Here is a 20,365-nt window from a genome sequence, read left to right as displayed (position 1 = left end):
ATCTGGGTTCCGTTCGATATTGTGACCCCCTGATTGTACGAAATATCACTTTGTATCTTATTTTCAAAACTGATCAAATATACACTGAAAAAACACTTGTGTTGGATCTCAACACAAGTACTTGTGTTAAAACTAATCTACACAAGTTATGTGTTGTTTTGCATTGCATTAACACAAACTTGTGTCGATTTATAAAATCTTGTGTGTTTTTTCATATCATTAACACAAGTAATGTGTACCTTCCACGATTTGTTTTCTTTTTAAGAAAAAAACTCCATACAAAGTCTTAATTCGGGAGTCGTCAAGTTTTAAGAAAAGTAATAAAGGGCTTAATTCACATCTCGAAAATCACATACTGTTCTTCACTGGAAGGGAGTGAGTACCAATTAATCAGACAATTGCCAGACAGAATTGAATGTTAATTGGTGTTAAGTTGTCTGTATAGTTAAAATGTCTGTCTTTTTTTATTGACCCAATAAACTGATAGACCAAATGAATATATAGTGTACATGTGATTTTCAGCACCCTGGTGTTTTCGAAAATTGATTCAATGTGCAATGAACAAAAAAAATGAGTAAAACTCTTAATAATGTAATTGGTTGATGTAATCGAAATTGGACAGTATTGGTTAACTGAAAAGTAACCAATCAAATTTAATTGATCATCCACGTGTATCTCATAATCGACTTATTGATATAATGGTTCTCCAAGTTATCTATACTTTTTGTCTGCGCTATCACTTCGGTGGAAGCGGACGTAAAATACAACTAACTAAGAAGAAGTATCTATACTTTAGTCATTGCGACAAATTCTTTCTTTGATATTATATCAGCGACATTCAGTTAGATGTAGTGACGTTAGCATCAACAGAGTGCTTTAGCCGTGATATTTTTTTAAAAAAAAATTATAATGGTCACATAGAATACCAGACCGCAGGTTTGTAAATTTTTACAAAAAATAAAACCGTGTATTTAATTTAGCATGTATATATTGCTTCTATGTATATAATAATTCGTTTCGTTTAAAACAGTCAGATTTAGAACCACTGCCACTGACTGCACCGGAATTCTATTTATATAATGGCGCCACAAAGAAATTTTTTTTGATGTGTTCTAAAAGTGTTCCGCTAATTCAGCAATCTAATGAATCTGTCTTAATTTTTCTGAAATCGTGCTTAATTATTATTAGCTAATCGGCGCTACACCGTTGTTCAAATACTTATAATTGCAAGAAACCCCCGACTAGGACCAGCAGGTAAGAATCTGTCTTGATTTTATAGTAATGCCCGGTTGCAATTATTGGCCGCCATCTTTGATTTTTATAGACGTTCGGGCCAAAAAAAAGGAGAAATGTATATCCAGACATGGACTATAGCTAGATACTAACTTTTGTGTTAGTTGTTTATTTGAAATGTAATCTTAATATTTCTGTAAAAGAAAAAAACAACAACAAACAAATCAGCCTTTTTTTTTACATCAATGTCATCAATGTGTAGGCCTAATAATTAGACTTTCAATGATTCAGAAGTTTCTCTACAGTTTCGTTATTTTTTTTCCAGTCATTGATGTTAGCATGTACTACACAAAGAAAAACAGGTAACAGAATTTCATTTCCTTTTAATATATTTTTTAAATAATGGCCAATAATTGTTATTGTATGTAACAGGAAAAGTATTTATCTCTGTAGAGAGAGGGCGAGTAAATGGGGTTTAAAATTCACTAAATTCACTTGACACAAACTATGCCATTCATTTCCTTGTATTAAATTGGTCGAATCAAGTAGGCCCATGCTTTATGTCCTAGAATCAAGTAGGACGGGTAGTCTTCTTCCGTTTCCGCCCTTTTCCTGAACACTTTCTCATTCTATTGCCATCTGTGTATATGTGTTATATTAATTCTGCATAAACCTAGAGTTGTTGTTAGTGTTTGTCGGATAGATCCTTTATACTTACTGGCGCTAGGTAATTTTGAGGCTAATATTGTTCAATTTTATTTGAATGATTTGCTTGCGCGTACCGTAGGAGTGTATTAGAAACAGTGTTCGCGCAGGTTCGAGAACGGCTGAAGAACATGAAAACACTTTCATGAGTCTCGAACATGAGAGAACGGTATCCATGGTAACAAGATGAATTAAATTTATACAATCTGTTACGATAACTTGTTTGGTATTGACTTCGCTATTAAGCATACTTTTGATAAATTATGACTCCGTTTTACTCCTTTTCAATTCTTTGGATGACGATTACATCACCTTTTGATACGCCCACATGGAAATGTGGTCGCATATTGTCATCGCCCTCGTCCGTAGGTTTGTCCGTCATCTACAGACCTGATTATTTTGAAATTGATATGTTGTTTATTTTAATGAGATGAATCCTATTTAATTTCAATAATTTCCGTTAGTTTCTTCTGGTGTTATGGCCCGTGTTTCACTTTGTGAAATTCATTTGCATCTTTTAAACTAGTAAAACGAAGACGTCTATTAAATTTCTGCGATTTCCGTGAATTATGTCTAGAGTTGTGGCCCTTGTTTCACTTTTTCGAACCTTGTGAACGCGCGAACAACAAAATTATCATCCGATTTGTATGCATTATTTAAATTAGTAAAACACAAAACCAAAAAATCTGTCAAATTTCAACAATTAAGGCCCTTGTTTCAGTTTGTAGAACCTTTGTAAACCCACAAACGACAAAAATTATAATCTTTTCTTGTAAATGCCCACATTATCTACAAAAGAATGAATATGCGACAATCCCTGTTGACTGAGCAAACGATTAAACTGCTGTGGGCATATGTTTCGTTGCCTGGCAACCTAACTTATTTGATGTTATACTGGCCACATACTACATCCAATTTTCGAACGGTATTAAACTTTTAAATTAATAAATGCACCCATGATGCTGTTTTCTCAGCAGTTATCGATGCGTCGACCATGTTTGTTCTCCCTCACACCAGCTATGAGGTAGTGTGGGATTTGAGAACGGGAACGTGTTCGTGAACGCATTCCAGACTGCTCAAGTCCGACAAGAACCCATTCTCCGTCCGTTCTCTGCACCGGAACACTGTTTCGAATACACCCTAGGGGTATTTAGCAAAGGGAGGAAACCGGAGGACCCGGAGAAAACCCACAAGGCTGGACAGGCGACCCTATTCCTAGTCACATTCAAGTGGGGAATCACATAATAATGGCCTATTTCAAATAAGATATTTGCATATAAAGAAAGTAGGCCTACAGCCTCTTTCAAATGTGATATTTGCATATAAAGAAAGTACAAACTTAAATCATCAGTGCTGGATAAACTAGCCAAAGGATTCGGCTGAATCAATTGGCGCTAAACTTCACCTAGTTTATCCACTGATATACGCCCGAATCAAACATGTTTAATATATTTGGTCGAATTGTATTTGAGTGGTGTGTCCGGCTGTCCGCTTCGCCGAAGCATTCGTCTGATTTTAGAATTCATTAGCCAATCACCACTCATTTATATCGAGTGGGTATCACAAACTAGCAGTCGAACTGTGACACGGGTGCTACAGCCAACAAATTCCAACTACCATACTATCGGCTTAAATGCACGCCAATTGGACCTCAGGTTTTGTGTTCCATTTAAACGACTAGAAATGAAATGGGGTTTAACGTCCTACTATTTTGCTCCGAACTGGGCTAATGAAGACAGGCATACACCACACAGTGTGCTATGAGGGAAATTTTGCCCGGACAGCGGCACTGCGGTGTATCGAATTCCAACTGTCAAGGGATCTTTTACGTGGACGCCAACGTGTACACGGGACCTCGTTTTTTCGTATCATCCGAATGACTAGACAACTGTCCTTGTCAGGCCCTCCATCCTGCATCACTGACAAGGGGGAACCACGCCGGAAAATCTGGGTGAACTTTCTCGGCCAATGCAGGGATCGAACACCCGACCTCCAGGCTAGCGAGCCAGCGTCTTACCCACTTAGCCACCATGACGACTAGACAGGGAATCCATGCTGAAAAATCCAAATGAGCTTTCTCGGTCAACACTGGGAGCAAACCTGCAACCTCCCGGGTAGCAAGCCAGTGCCTTACACACTAAGCCACATGGCTCTCTTCTAATTACTGTGACAGTCCAGTCACATGACAAACAAGGGTTATTAAAACAGATTTTCACGGCTTCGGTAAGATCTTCGGGATTCAAATGGTTTTAGATATCACACAGTTTGTATATGGTAAGGTATCTTAAACAGTTAATTACATGTCACATATTTATATTTTTCAGTTTCCATATTAGATGCCATAGCAAATCAAAGATCATATAATAAAATAAGTCAAAAAACCCAAATATGGGAAAAAAAGAGCTGAAGAAATGGTGATTTGAGCACCTATGATTTCTCATAGTTGTTTTTTGAGGGTGAGTGTTCAATTCTAATAGAAAAGATTGTTGTTGTGGTATTTTAGAATCTCACCATAATGTGTTTGGCACAATATAGCCCGGTTGGAGCTGATGTGACATAAACCTTGATTTCATTTTAATATTTTGAAATTTAAAATTCAGTTTAGTATAGTAAAACTGTGAAGTACATGTATGTGCACAGACAGAATCTCACTTATGTCCAGATACATGTAGATATGACTATCTCATCTGTGGGGACCTACGGTGACCAAGTGGGTTAGACACTGGTTCGCATATTTTAAGGTCGCGGGTTTGCAGTAAGACAATGCAGAACGGAGGGCCTTACAAAGACAGCTGAACAGTAGGACGCCGAACCCCATTCCATTTCATTTTTTTCATTTTGTCTCATCTGTGACAAAGCAAACCAACACATTACAATACAATGTAATTAAATTAAAACTTTCATCTTTTAACTGTCGAGTCGATTTAAGTCAACTAATACATAGTATGTTTTTTTCTCCGTTAACTACATCAGAAAGATCAAGACAGTTGAAAATGGCTATTCATATTATGGAAACTTTTTCTCACAGAGCTTGATAATCAGGTAAAATGTAAGTAACATACATATTTGTATTTTTAATCATCAACTAGTTCTATACACTTGATTGGTAATCTAGTTATTCTTCTTGGGGAAATACCTAGGACTCTCCTATTCAAGTCTTGGCATTCTTGATTTTTGACAATCACATCCATTGATTTTCTTCAAGTTGTGATAGACCCTATGTGTATTTTTACAGTAAATAGCAGTATAAAATTGATGGACAATATTTTACTTTTCAAATAGATTTTAATAGGCAATATCCAATTTGTTGTCGATGGAAATAAAATATAATAATCTGCCTGGGTCTGTTACTGGACAAGACACAATAAGTGTTACCCAAAGATGAAACAAAATAGAGACTCAGTCTCGATGTGGCAAAATAAATTGTTTATTTAAACATTGTGAACCATAAATAGTAAGAAAGTATTCTTATTGCCTACTTTTTATTTTTTAGGCTGGAAGATTATTTGATGTATGATAACAACAAGAGATCCCAAGCATCAATTTATTTTAAAATTCTGGAAAAGAATGCATTTGACCCAATTTTTGAATATTTATTTTTTGTTTTTACTGTTAAATATTCTTCCCAAACACAATTAGATTTTAATTCTCTACAGAAATTTATGTATAATATAGAATGTAAAGTGACATATTAATCACTTAGAATTTGGTCGGAAATCATAAAGTATTTAATAGGCATAATCTAGAAACCAAATGTAGATCAAATATACCCAGAATTACAAAAAACCTTGACCTACATTAAGGTGACTTTCCCTTGCTTATGAAATGAAATAGGGTTTAAGATCCTACTTTTCTGTGTTAATATGGTGATTCTGCCCTACAACCTACTCTTATATCAAATATTTCAACTGTCAAGGGTTGTTTAAAGGGAACCCAGGAGGGCCGAATGGTTAACACACGCACATTGGATCAGAAGGTCTGTCATTGAGTCAGATAATTCAATTGTCAAGGGTTCTTTAAAGTAAACGCAGTGGGGATAGTTTCAATTCCGGGCTTATACCCAATTATCCCTTGCCATGTCCTACACTACTGACGTGTGGGAACTATGTCGGAAAATCCAATTGAAATTTCTCGGCCAATGCCTTATACTCACTGAACCACAGTGACTCCTCCTTGCTTTTGACTTGTGATTATTTATATATATTTTGTACATATTATTTAATGTTTGCGATTTTCTCTGATATTTTTTTATTTTTCAATCCTGTAATCTTGATGCTTTGCTCCTTTTATGTACAAAATATTCATTTTGTTTGTTGTTTTTTTTAATGAGGAAAAGGTTCTACATCATTTTATTACTCCTGCAAAATAGTGCATTTTTCTTTTGTTAGTTTTCTGTGTATGCTAGTTATTTCTAGATGCCTCACAAATCACTTGTAATATGACTTTGTAGCACTTTTCAGTTTCTGAAAGTATTTCAATTTAGTGCATAATTAATCTAATTAGGGCTTAGTTTGGATGTTATTAAATTTAGATTTTATTAGTATTAGAATTATATCTCTGTTTTTCTCTTAACATTTCAAATGATGTCTATTTAGTTTTGATTTGGTGGTGTTAATTTACTTTTTCCTATCATTTTATGACTAAATGATAATTTAACAAATAAAATTATTGTTACCTCATTTATCAAACTTTACAGGTTAAACAGAGCAAAAGGGGTGGGGGCTGCATGGGAAAGATTGCTAAATTAAGGGAAAATAAAACACAAATTTTGTTGGTGGTTATACACAAGTTTTTATGAAACCACACAAGTTTCAGAAATTTCAACACAAGTTTCAGAAATTTCAACACAAGTTTCAGAAATTTCAACACAAGTTTCAACACAAGTATTGTGTAGATTTTCACACAAGTTTCAACACAAGTTTGTGTTGTTTGGTAAATTTTAACACAAGTTTTGTGTTGTTTCAACATTTAACACAAGTGTGTGTTGTTTCAACACAAGTTTGTGTTGTTAAATAGAGACACCTAACTTGTCACAAGTTTGTGTTGATTCAACACAAGTTTTTTTTTCAGTGTACCACCGTTACACCATAATCATTTCTTCAAAATCGGACCGAAACTTCCCCGTCAAATAGCCACCCCCTTTACGAAAATAGTATAATAAAAGCATGTACTACCCAGGTTGTGGATCATCTAGAGGTCACAATTTTATCCGATTTAGATGAAACTTAAAACGAGTATCACTAGTTCTTGGGGGAGTTCAATTTTCTTACGCATCTGCCCCTGCCTGTTACACAAAATGTGGATTATGAATGAAGTTTGTGGACCTTTCACGATGAAACTTAAACTGTGTGTTAAGGGTCAAAAGTTCTTGGATGAGTTCGACTTTGGTAGCACCAGACTTTACATTCTAGAGCTATAGCCCCTGCTTTTCACGCAAAATTTGAAATATGTAAAAAAAAAACTCGAGCCCCCCCCCCCCCCCTCACTCCACCGGGCCTGAATAAAAGTAATATAACTTTTATTATGTGTGGATAATAAGTGTTTCTGGTTAGACTTTAGCCTGAAAAACCTTGCGCTCGTGGCAATTTCGGCAGTCATATCTGAATGGCTCAGTATTTTAAACTGACAATAAAAACTGGTTATATGTCTTTAACTTTTGATATACTTAAATCCAGATATTCTGTGAAATGTTTGGGCTATTATTTTTGGCATAGAGATATAAAAACAATGACTTAAACCTTTTAAAAACATTTATTCCCTAATTGACAAATTAATACACTTATATAACAAAAACATGTATAACTTGATACAGTCGAAGAACCAAATTAAATCTGAAGAAGCAAAAATAGAAATAAATAAAAATAGTTATAATGCATAATTTTATTGAAACTAGTTCAAGTGAACTGATTAATATTGTTAACTTTATATAAACAGTACGTTAGTCGACAGAAAATTTCTTAAAACATGGAACGTTTCTGGTAAATTACCCATATCTTGCCATCAGCAGGATTTAAAATGATCACGGCTAAAACATATCCGCGCGGATCAATCCTTTTCATTGAGTGTAAACCTTTGGCTATTGGTAAATTGGAACAAAAAATTAACAAGCGATTGTTATACTTTTAGTGATTTGTAGGGCGTCCAATCCCAGCATTATTGTACTGTTTTAAATTGTAGATTTAAATTGTATATGCAACTGATGTTATGGAAAATGCGATGGTTGATATATACTGATGTCCAAAAGAAAGTATACACACTAAAAGTATGACTAAGTTTTGTTTAGATTAAAAACATTTGATAAAGCATTACTGAGTTTGTCTCTTGCGTCCAAACTCAACATTTCTAAGCAAAATAAAAATGTGAAACAAATTGACATTCTACCCAAATACCGTATGTCATGGATAAACGACTTTGGTTGATGCAGCACAAAATGCACAGCGTATACTTTCTTTTGGACATTAGTATATGTATAGTTCACAAGCTGTATCATAATACCGATATATGATGATAAGCTAATATAAATAGGGCCTATGTGTTCCCTAATACCCTATAAAAGTTTATCATAGTGTAGCGTAATCGAATTTTTTACTGCGCATGTTACATGGATTCAAATCACAAATCCGCCCAAGCTAGAAACTACAAATCCGAAGATCTTTGTTCATTAAAGGTTCACTTTCCATTCGATAAATATTCCAGTCATCTATTTTGGGGATTTGGGAAAATTAATTCTCTTTTTCCTATAAAAGCAGATTGACGTATAATTTAACTATCGTTTTTCACCCTGTAAAGCCCGTCGTACACGAGCAAATTTTCTTTGACAAATGGAGATTTGTCAAAGAAATTTGCTCGTATACGCGAGGAAAATCGCCACATTTTCATTTGTCATATGAGATTTGACAAAAGCTGGCATGCTAGCTTTTCGTCAAATAAATGTGTCAAAGATTTGAAACTTATGCTCGTGTACGATAGACCGTCAAATAAATTTGCCACAAATCTGCGCACGCATCTAATGATTTCACTTTCATTTTTCGACGCAGGGGCGGATAAGTGCAAAGAAAAAGTAGTTGAACTTTCGATTATCGTTTCGTTGATTAAATTTAAAATATGCCTATTAATTGGACTGATCGAACGGTAGAAATCCTGCTAGACGGACTGCGAAGGCGCGAGTTCTTATGGAACACTTCAAGTAAGGAGTATAAGGACCGAAACAAGAACAACCGCATCAACAACAGAACACCTATTCCACAACCCATGGCCGCTTTTCTACGCGTCAAAGGCATCGTAATCATGCTGGGAAATCACTATTCTGAATTTTTTGTACACAAGTTGGCTTTCTTTTTGTTCTATGAATGCAGTTCCTTCACAGTTCCGACCAACCATGTGAAGTGGCGTTGTGATCGTCAAATTTATTTGCTGGCTTCGTACACGGTCAAAGAAAATTTGAAGAGACCGTCAAAGAAATTTGTCAAATTTTCTTTGCTCGTGTACGACGGGCTTAATGATACAGACGGGTTTTAATAATCAAAACAAACAACAAGTAATCAAAGAACGCCTTCATCTGCCATATGTAATATCGTCACATGCCATTGATATGTTTTGTTTCACTTGGGAAGCGAGATGGAGAGAGAGAGTGAGAGAGAGAGAGTGAGAGAGAGAGAGAGATGGGGTTTAACGTTCACTCGACACAAACTAGGTCATTTTTATTTCAATAATTCGCTTGTGCGTATGGGTCTTTAGTTAGCAGTGGGAGGAAACCTCAGGACCCTGAGAAAACCCACGGGGTTGGACAGGCGATCCTACTCCTTGTTACGTACAACCGGGGAATCGAAACCCCGCCAGTTGACTCAATGACAGACCGTATGATACAGCGAGCACGTGCTAACCATTCGGCCCCACCCACCCAGTACACGATAGAACCCCAGTATAGTAAACCATAATAATGAACCATATCATGTCGCAAATAAATAATCGAATTTGTGTGGCTCTATTTGTTGATAGCAAATACCGCTAATAATTATCTTGGAAAAACAAACCCACGTTTAGTAAACGAAGTGATCCTACCATGATATTGGGGTCAATCGTATCCTAACATAGCAGATCGTGGATTCAATCGGGACAATCTTATCGTAAAACTTCGCACGACAGTGGAGACTGGGCATAGATGAAATATTAGTCCAAAATGGTGCAATTCAATTCAGTATTTACAAATATATTCTGAATTCAAAATTTGTCAATATTTGGGATATCTTTTCGCGTGCCTCTTTTATCCGATTGAACGGAAGCCGGGTGATTAAAAATAGTTTTGTTTTCTTATTCAAATGTTAAATTACCATTTAGTTTATTTTAGCGTCAATCAATCCGCGAAATAAAACAAATATTGGCCGATTATACAAATTTAAATGCCGATCAGCAGCTGTAGGTATCGTTTATAACATGTGTAACTAAAGGAACGTTATAACAAGCACTGATGTCATAAAAAAAAGGTTGGAGCTTGAATAAACTCTCAGCGCTTGATCCCCCGTTGTCTCCCACATCTCTCTATACGTTTAGGTCGGTAACTGACGGACATGTCTCTTTCTCCCCCGAACAGCTTGAGATTGTTTGACCACTAGCTATCGCATCTTGGTTGATCAAGTTCTGTCGAGCGTTGCAAACATTTTTAAGGATTTCGCGAGCTCTCCCTGCAGGGTTTACATTGACGTCGTTGAAAAACCAGAACAATTTACAGTCGCACGTTACACGATTTTTCAGAAACTCGATGTCAAATAAATTCCATAAAATGTCCAGAGTGTTGCACTGAATTTCGCCAAATGTATTACGATGAATCGATATATTTGTTATATTTAGAAATTTATAAAATGTGTTATTTTGAATTATGTTTAGGAGAGAGAGAGAAATGGGGTTTAACGTCCACTCGACACAAACCAGGCCACTTCGGGACTAACATATGGTTTAATTTTATTTCAATAATTCGCTTGCGCGTATGGGTCTTTAGCAGTGGGAGGAAAGCGGAGGACCCGGGGAAAACCCACGAGGTTGGACAGGCGACCCTACTCCTTGCCACGTACAACCGGGGATTCGAAACCACGCCAGTTGACTCAATGACAGGCCTTATGATACAGCACGCACGTGCTAACCATTCGGCCATCCAACCCCCGAATTATGTTTAGGGTTGATTCAGATATCGTAAACATTTGTAAAAGAGAGAAGTGAGCGAAAGCTTGAGTTTTTACACTGTCGATTTCCACATCATAAATTGAAAATTCTATTAAATCCCTGATGTGATTGAAGGCGTATGGTTCGATGGTTGTGATATTCGTTTCGTAAATCGAAAGCGCCGTCAGGTTTCGAATGTCCGTAAAGGCATTTGTCTCTATGGTGCCAATTGAGGAGGAATAGAGGTTGATTTGGTTGATTTTCGCGATATTCTTAAAGGCGAAGTATTTTATTTTTCCAATTTTCGTATTGTATAAGTTTATTATATTACGATTGTTCAGATCTGCGAATGTGTTCTCTGGGATTTCATCTGTTTGCACGTCGTGAATAGAGATATCTATTGTTTGTTGTTGAAATTGGGACATCCTTGGTAGCTTTCCGTTACAATCCGCTTCGGTATTTCGACAAGTACAACCAGATGGACATGTTTGACACCAAACACTGGCCAACAATAAAACGCCTATGATGTGATACAGTATCATCTGAAATGATATATTTATTTATAAAAAAGACAAAGGTGGGTTGCCAGGCAATGCAACATAAGTCCACAGCAGCTAAGTCGTCCGAAAGTCAACAAGAGTTGTCGCATATTTTTTTCTTTTGTCCGTAATGAAACATTTATAATACACTAAAGTCTGATTAAGAGTAACAACTCATTAAATAATTGTCAGAAAATATATAGGCTTCTTCGTCTCATGACCTTGAACACTGTGTATAAATTTAAAGTCAATCGGATATTAACTTTAACACTAGAGTGTCCACAAGCAATTATGGAAGACGGACCGGCGGACGGGGTCGAACACAATATCGAACACAATTACTATTTTGATTAAAGTAGCTAAACTTCGTTGAGGGATCTCGCGCTTTCATTAAAATAGTAATTGTATTCCATATTAAAGATACATTATGGGAGAAAACTTAAAGAGCTGACAGTTCGCATTATAATAGTTTAAAATTAGATAATGTAAAGGGAATTTGCTGAAAATCTCAGTCAAATTGATCCACTTTGAACCGAGATTTTAGCGATTGATTATTGGGGCTAGGCTCGATCATCATTACTAAAGTCGGTAGGATAGTCTCGATTATCCATTTTTGGACTTAATTATGAATGGAAGTCGAACAGGTGTGCCCCGAGATTTTCCTAAGTGTGCAGCGAAATTTTGAACTACACACTAGCAACAGGTGAAAAACCAGGTGACCTCAACTGGGTATTCACTGGTGTCTACTGATAAGCTCATAGCTGTGAATGACTAGTCACTGTCAACAGTTACATTCCGTCTGACTTGCCATGTTTTTATCTTGCAAAATTCAAATATATTTCATATATATGTAGCCAGGTGTGCCGCTATTTTTTCATGGGTTCAAAAGTGTGCCGTGGTTGCGAACCACTGCCAAAAAGTATGCAATTTTGATATCGTCTTGAATTCTCTCCGTGGAATCACAGGTCACCTCTCTATTATGTACTCTAATGCTCTGTTTCCTGGTATTTTACAACCAAACAAGGGAGTCACGGTGGCTAAGTGGGTAAGACGCTGGCTGGCTGGGTTACAATCCAAAAGCAACTCTCAGCCCTACGAATTAGTCAATTTAATACTAAGCTGTGCCCGAATTTCTGTGTATAAACGGAGAATGAAATCCCTTGACAATACTACTACTATAGAAATTGATGTTGTAAATTTTTTTAAAAATGTATTAAAGAGCTCCTTTAATAATGTAAGAGAGTACTGTAAGAAAAAATAATATTAATTTTATTAAAAAGTTTATTTCGCCGTCATTATTTATTTCTTATGAAAGTAATGGATCTATATCTATCGATATATAATTATTATTTTAAATATTGAAACTAACTTTTAAACTCGAAATGGTTTCGCACTTTCGCCAAGTTTCGAGATTGAAAGCTATAGATAAATGAAGCCCACTGTGCTTATATTGTAAATATATTTATGTTGTTAATGGTACTATATACTTTTTATATATTTTAAATGTGTGTGTCTGGAGTGTGATTGTTAGCGTGCATCTGTATATTTAATATACTTGAATGAGTGAATGTTTTTTAACATGTAATCGGATGTACTGTATATTTATGCTGTATTAGTACCTGAATAAAATTTTCTCAAGAAAAAAAAAGACGCTGGCTGGCTAGTCTTGGCGTCGGGTGTTCGATCCCTTCATTGACCGAGAAAGTTTTCCGGCGTGGTTTCTCTTTGTCAGTGATGCAGGACGGAGGGGACGAAAAAACGTGTATACATTGGCATGCACACTGAAAAAACACTTGTGTTGGATCTCAACACAAGTACTTGTGTTAAAACTAATCTACACAAGTTATGTGTTGTTTTGCATTGCATTAACACAAACTTGTGTCGATTTATAAAATCTTGTGTGTTTTTTCATATCATTAACACAAGTAATGTGTACCTTCCACGATTTGTTTTCTTTTTAAGAAAAAAACTCCATACAAAGTCTGAATTCGGGAGTCGTCAAGTTTTAAGAAAAGTAATAAAGGGCTTAATTCACATCTCGAAAATCACATACTGTTCTTCACTGGAAGGGAGTGAGTACCAATTAATCAGACAATTGCCAGACAGACTTGAATGTTAATTGGTGTTAAGTTGTCTGTATAGTTAAAATGTCTGTCTTTTTTTATTGACCCAATAAACTGATAGACCAAATGAATATATAGTGTACATGTGATTTTCAGCACCCTGGTGTTTTCGAAAATTGATTCAATGTGCAATGAACAAAAAAAATGAGTAAAACTCTTAATAATGTAATTGGTTGATGTAATCGAAATTGGACAGTATTGGTTAACTGAAAAGTAACCAATCAAATTTAATTGATCATCCACGTGTATCTCATAATCGACTTATTGATATAATGGTTCTCCAAGTTATCTATACTTTTTGTCTGCGATATCACTTCGGTGGAAGCGGACGTAAAATACAACTAACTAAGAAGAAGTATCTATACTTTAGTCATTGCGACAAATTCTTTCTTTGATATTATATCAGCGACATTCAGTTAGATGTAGTGACGTTAACATCAACAGAGTGCTTTAGCCGTGATATTTTTTAAAAAAAAATTATAATGGTCACATAGAATACCAGACCGCAGGTTTGTAAATTTTTACAAAAAATAAAACCGTGTATTTAATTTAGCATGTATATATTGCTTCTATGTATATAATAATTCGTTTCGTTTAAAACAGTCAGATTTAGAACCACTGCCACTGACTGCACCGGAATTCTATTTATATAATGGCGCCACAAAGAATTTTTTTTTGATGTGTTCTAAAAGTGTTCCGCTAATTCAGCAATCTAATGATTCTGTCTTAATTTTTCTGAAATCGTGCTTAATTATTATTAGCTAATCGGCGCTACACCGTTGTTCAAATACTTATAATTGCAAGAAACCCCCGACTAGGACCAGCAGGTAAGAATCTGTCTTGATTTTATAGTAATGCCCGGTTGCAATTATTGGCCGCCATCTTTGATTTTTATAGACGTTCGGGCCAAAAAAAAGGAGAAATGTATATCCAGACATGGACTATAGCTAGATACTAACTTTTGTGTTAGTTGTTTATTTGAAATGTAATCTTAATATTTCTGTAAAAGAAAAAAACAACAACAAACAAATCAGCCTTTTTTTTATATCAATGTCATCAATGTGTAGGCCTAATAATTAGACTTTCAATGATTCAGAAGTTTCTCTACAGTTTCGTTATTTTTTTTCCAGTCATTGATGTTAGCATGTACTACACAAAGAAAAACAGGTAACAGAATTTCATTTCCTTTTAATATATTTTTTAAATAATGGCCAATAATTGTTATTGTATGTAACAGGAAAAGTATTTATCTCTGTAGAGAGGGGGCGAGTAAATGGGGTTTAAAATTCACTAAATTCACTTGACACAAACTATGCCATTCATTTCCTTGTATTAAATTGGTCGAATCAAGTAGGCCCATGCTTTATGTCCTAGAATCAAGTAGGACGGGTTTTTTTCTTCCGTTTCCGCCCTTTTCCTGAACACTGTCTCATTCTATTGCCATCTGTGTATGTTGTGTTATATTAGTTCTGCATAAACCTAGAGTTGTTGTTAGTGTTTGTCGGATAGATCCTTTATACTTACTGGCGCTAGGTAATTTTGAGGCTAATATTGTTCAATTTTATTTGAATGATTTGCTTGCGCGTACCGTAGGAGTGTATTAGAAACAGTGTTCGCGCAGGTTCGAGAACGGCTGAAGAACATGAAAACACTTTCATGAGTCTCGAACATGAGAGAACGGTATCCATGGTAACAAGATGAATTAAATTTATACAATCTGTTACGATAACTTGTTTAGTATTGACTTCGCTATTAAGCATACTTATGATAAATTATGACTCCGTTTTACTCCTTTTCAATTCTTTGGATGACGATTACATCACCTTTTGATACGCCCACATGGAAATGTGGTCGCATATTGTCATCGCCCTCGTCCGTAGGTTTGTCCGTCGTCTACAGACCTGATTATTTTGAAATTGATATGTTGTTTATTTTAATGAGATGAATCCTATTTAATTTCAATAATTTCCGTTAGTTTCTTCTGGAGTTATGGCCCTTGTTTCACTTTGTGAAATTCATTTGCATCTTTTAAATTAGTAAAACGAAGACGTCTATTAAATTTCTGCGATTTCCGTGAATTATGTCTAGAGTTGTGGCCCTTGTTTCAAATTTCAACAATTAAGGCCCTTCTTTCAGTTTGTAGAACCTTTGTAAACCCACAGACGACAAAAATTATAATCTTTTCTTGTAAATGCCCACATTACCTACCAAAGAATGAATATGCGACAATCCCTGTTGACTGAGCAAACGATTAAACTGCTGTGGGCATATGTTTCGTTGCCTGGCAACCTAACTTATTTGATGTTATACTGGCCACATACTACATCCAATTTTCGAACGGTATTAAACTTTTAAATTAATAAATGCACCCATGATGCTGTTTTCTCAGCAGTTATCGATGCGTCGACCATGTTTGTTCTCCCTCACACCAGCTATGAGGTAGTGTGGGATTTGAGAACGGGAACGTGTTCGTGAACGCATTCCAGACTGCTCAAGTCCGACAAGAACCCATTCTCCGTCCGTTCTCTGCACCGGAACACTGTTTCGAATACACCCTAGGGGTATTTAGCAAAGGGAGGAAACCGGAGGACCCGGAGAAAACCCACAAGGCTGGACAGGCGACCTTATTCCTAGTCACATTCAAGTGGGGAATCACATAATAATTGCCTATTTCAAATAAGATATTTGCATATAAAGAAAGTAGGCCTACAGCCTCTTTCAAATGTGATATTTGCATATAAAGAAAGTACAAACTTAAATCGTCAGTGCTGGATAAACTAGCCAAAGGATTCGGCTGAATCAATTGGCGCTAAACTTCACCTAGTTTATCCACTGACATACGCCCGAATCAAACATGTTTAATATATTTGGTCGAATTGTATTTGAGTGGTGTGTCCGGCTGTCCGCTTCGCCGAAGCATTCGTCTGATTTTAGAATTCATTAGCCAATCACCACTCATTTATATCGAGTGGGTATCACAAACTAGCAGTCGAACTGTGACACGGGTGCTACAGCCAACAAATTCCAACTACCATACTATCGGCTTATATGCACGCCAATTGGACCTCAGGTTTTGTGTTCCATTGAAACGACTAGAAATGAAATGGGGGTTTAACGTCCTACTATTTTGCTCCGAACTGGGCTAATGAAGACAGGCATACACCACACAGTGTGCTATGAGGGAAATTTTGCCCGGACAGCGGCACTGCGGTGTATCGAATTCCAACTGTCAAGGGATCTTTTACGTGGACGCCAACGTGTACACGGGACCTCGTTTTTTCGTATCATCCGAATGACTAGACAACTGTCCTTGTCAGGCCCTCCATCCTGCATCACTGACAAGGGGGAACCACGCCGGAAAATCTGGGTGAACTTTCTCGGCCAATGCAGGGATCGAACACCCGACCTCCAGGCTAGCGAGCCAACGTCTTACCCACTTAGCCACCATGACGACTAGACAGGGAATCCATGCTGAAAAATCCAAATGAGCTTTCTCGGTCAACACTGGGAGCAAACCCGCAACCTCCCGGGTAGCAAGCCAGTGCCTTACACACTAAGCCACATGGCTCTCTTCTAATTACTGTGACAGTCCAGTCACATGACAAACAAGGGTTATTAAAACAGATTTTCATGGCTTCGGTAAGATCTTCGGGATTCAAATGGTTTTAGATATCACACAGTTTGTATATGGTAAGGTATCTTAAACAGTTAATTACATGTCACATATTTATATTTTTCAGTTTCCATATTAGATGCCATAGCAAATCAAAGATCATATAATAAAATAAGTCACAAAAACCCAAATATGGGAAAAAAAGAGCTGAAGAAATGGTGATTTGAGCACCTATGATTTCTCATAGTTGTTTTTTGAGGGTGAGTGTTCAATTCTAATAGAAAAGATTGTTGTTGTGGTATTTTAGAATCTCACCATAATGTGTTTGGCACAATATAGCCCGGTTGGAGCTGATGTGACATAAACCTTAATTTCATTTTAATATTTTGAAATTTAAAATTCAGTTTAGTATAGTAAAACTGTGAAGTACATGTATGTGCACAGACAGAATCTTACTTATGTCCAGATACATGTAGATATGACTATCTCATCTGTGTGGACCTACGGTGACCAAGTGGGTTAGACACTGGTTCGCATATTTTAAGGTCGCGGGTTTGCAGTAAGACAATGCAGAACGGAGGGCCTTACAAGGACAGCTGTCTAGTCGTTCAGATTGAACAAAAAAACGTGGTCCCGTGTACACATTGGCGTGCATGTAAAATAGCCCCTGGCAGTTAGAATTTGATACAAGAGTAGGCCTTAGGGTCACGGTACCCGGCAAAATTTCTCTCATAGCACACTGTATGGCATATGCCCAACCTCATTAGCCCAGTCGGAGCTGAACAGTAGGACGCCGAACCCCATTCCATTTCATTTTTTTCATTTTGTCTCATCTGTGACAAAGCAAACCAACACATTACAATGCAATGTAATTAAATTACAACTTTCATCTTTTAACTGTCGAGTCGATTTAAGTCAACTAATACATAGTATGTTTTTTTCTCCGTTAACTACATCAGAAAGATCAAGACAGTTGAAAATGGCTATTCATATTATGGAAACTTTTTCTCACAGAGCTTGATAATCAGGTAAAATGTAAGTAACATACATATTTGTATTTTTAATCATCAACTAGTTCTATACACTTGATTGGTAATCTAGTTATTCTTCTTGGGGAAATACCTAGGACTCTCCTATTCAAGTCTTGGCATTCTTGATTTTTGACAATCACATCCATTGATTTTCGTCAAGTTGTGATAGACCCTATGTGTATTTTTACAGTAAATAGCAGTATAAAATTGATGGACAATATTTTACTTTTCAAATAGATTTTAATAGGTAATATCCAATTTGTTGTCGATGGAAATAAAATATAATAATCTGCCTGGGTCTGTTACTGGACAAGACACAATAAGTGTTACCCAAAGATGAAACAAAATAGAGACTCAGTCTCGATGTGGCAAAATAAATTGTTTATTTAAACATTGTGAACCATAAATAGTAAGAAAGTATTCTTATTGCCTACTTTTTATTTTTTAGGCTGGAAGATTATTTGATGTATGATAACAACAAGAGATCCCAAGCATCAATTTATTTTAAAATTCTGGAAAAGAATGCATTTGACCCAATTTTTGAATATTTATTTTTTGTTTTTACTGTTAAATATTCTTCCCAAACACAATTAGATTTTAATTCTCTACAGAAATTTATGTATAATATAGAATGTAAAGTGACATATTAATCACTTAGAATTTGGTCGGAAATCATAAAGTATTTAATAGGCATAATCTAGAAACCAAATGTAGATCAAATATACCCAGAATTACAAAAAACCTTGACCTACATTAAGGTGACTTTCCCTTGCTTATGAAATGAAATAGGGTTTAAGATCCTACTTTTCTGTGTTAATATGGTGATTCTGCCCTACAACCTACTCTTATATCAAATATTTCAACTGTCAAGGGTTGTTTAAAGGGAACCCAGGAGGGCCGAATGGTTAACACACGCACATTGGATCAGAAGGTCTGTCATTGAGTCAGATAATTCAATTGTCAAGGGTTCTTTAAAGTAAACGCAGTGGGGGTAGTTTCAATTCCGGGCTTATACCCAATTATCCCTTGCCATGTCCTACACTACTGACGTGTGGGAACTATGTCGGAAAATCCAATTGAAATTTCTCGGCCAATGCCTTATACTCACTGAACCACAGTGACTCCTCCTTGCTTTTGACTTGTGATTATTTATATATATTTTGTACATATTATTTAATGTTTGCGATTTTCTCTGATATTTTTTTATTTTTCAATCCTGTAATCTTGATGCTTTGCTCCTTTTATGTACAAAATATTCATTTTGTTTGTTGTTTTTTTTAATGAGGAAAAGGTTCTACATCATTTTATTACTCCTGCAAAATAGTGCATTTTTCTTTTGTTAGTTTTCTGTGTATGCTAGTTATTTCTAGATGCCTCACAAATCACTTGTAATATGACTTTGTAGCACTTTTCAGTTTCTGAAAGTATTTCAATTTAGTGCATAATTAATCTAATTAGGGCTTGGTTTGGATGTTATTAAATTTAGATATATTTGAATTATATATTTTTATATTTTTGGGGTATGGGGTAGGGATCTTTCTTTTCTCAGTTCTTGTTTTCGGGTAAAGAAAAAATTAAATAGCTACTTTGTATTTTGTGATGTGGGGGGGGGGGGGAGCAAAGTATAACAAAATTTTTATTAGTATTAGAATTATATCTCTGTTTTTCTGTTAACATTTCAAATGATGTCTATTTAGTTTTGATTTGGTGGTGTTAATTTACTTTTTCCTATCATTTTATGAATAAATGATAATTTAACAAATAAAATTATTGTTACCTCATTTATCAAACTTTACAGGTTAAACAGAGCAAAAGGGGTGGGGGCTGCATGGGAAAGATTGCTAAATTAAGGGAAAATAAAACACAAGTTTTGGTGGTGGTTATACACAAGTTTTTATGAAACCACACAAGTTTCAGAAATTTCAACACAAGTTTCAGAAATTTCAACACAAGTTTCAGAAATTT

At 35.8% G+C, this 20,365-nt stretch overlaps 2 long non-coding RNA genes across 2 annotated transcripts; both read left to right on the top strand.

The window, feature by feature from the left end:
* Positions 1 to 423: 423 nt before the first annotated feature.
* Positions 424 to 6,448, top strand: LOC130012810 (uncharacterized). Its single transcript, XR_008788037.1, has 4 exons — positions 424 to 1,595; positions 4,263 to 4,394; positions 4,912 to 4,987; positions 5,432 to 6,448. It is a non-coding gene; the product is annotated as an uncharacterized LOC130012810 (long non-coding RNA).
* An 11,118-nt stretch (positions 6,449 to 17,566) lies between these two features.
* Positions 17,567 to 19,924, top strand: LOC130012827 (uncharacterized). Its single transcript, XR_008788061.1, has 3 exons — positions 17,567 to 17,629; positions 18,329 to 18,404; positions 18,849 to 19,924. It is a non-coding gene; the product is annotated as an uncharacterized LOC130012827 (long non-coding RNA).
* Positions 19,925 to 20,365: the final 441 nt, after the last annotated feature.

Source organism: Patella vulgata, chromosome 5, assembly GCF_932274485.2.
Source record: "Patella vulgata chromosome 5, xgPatVulg1.2, whole genome shotgun sequence".
NCBI lineage: Eukaryota > Metazoa > Mollusca > Gastropoda > Patellidae > Patella > Patella vulgata.
This window is presented reverse-complemented; position numbering and strand designations above follow the sequence as displayed.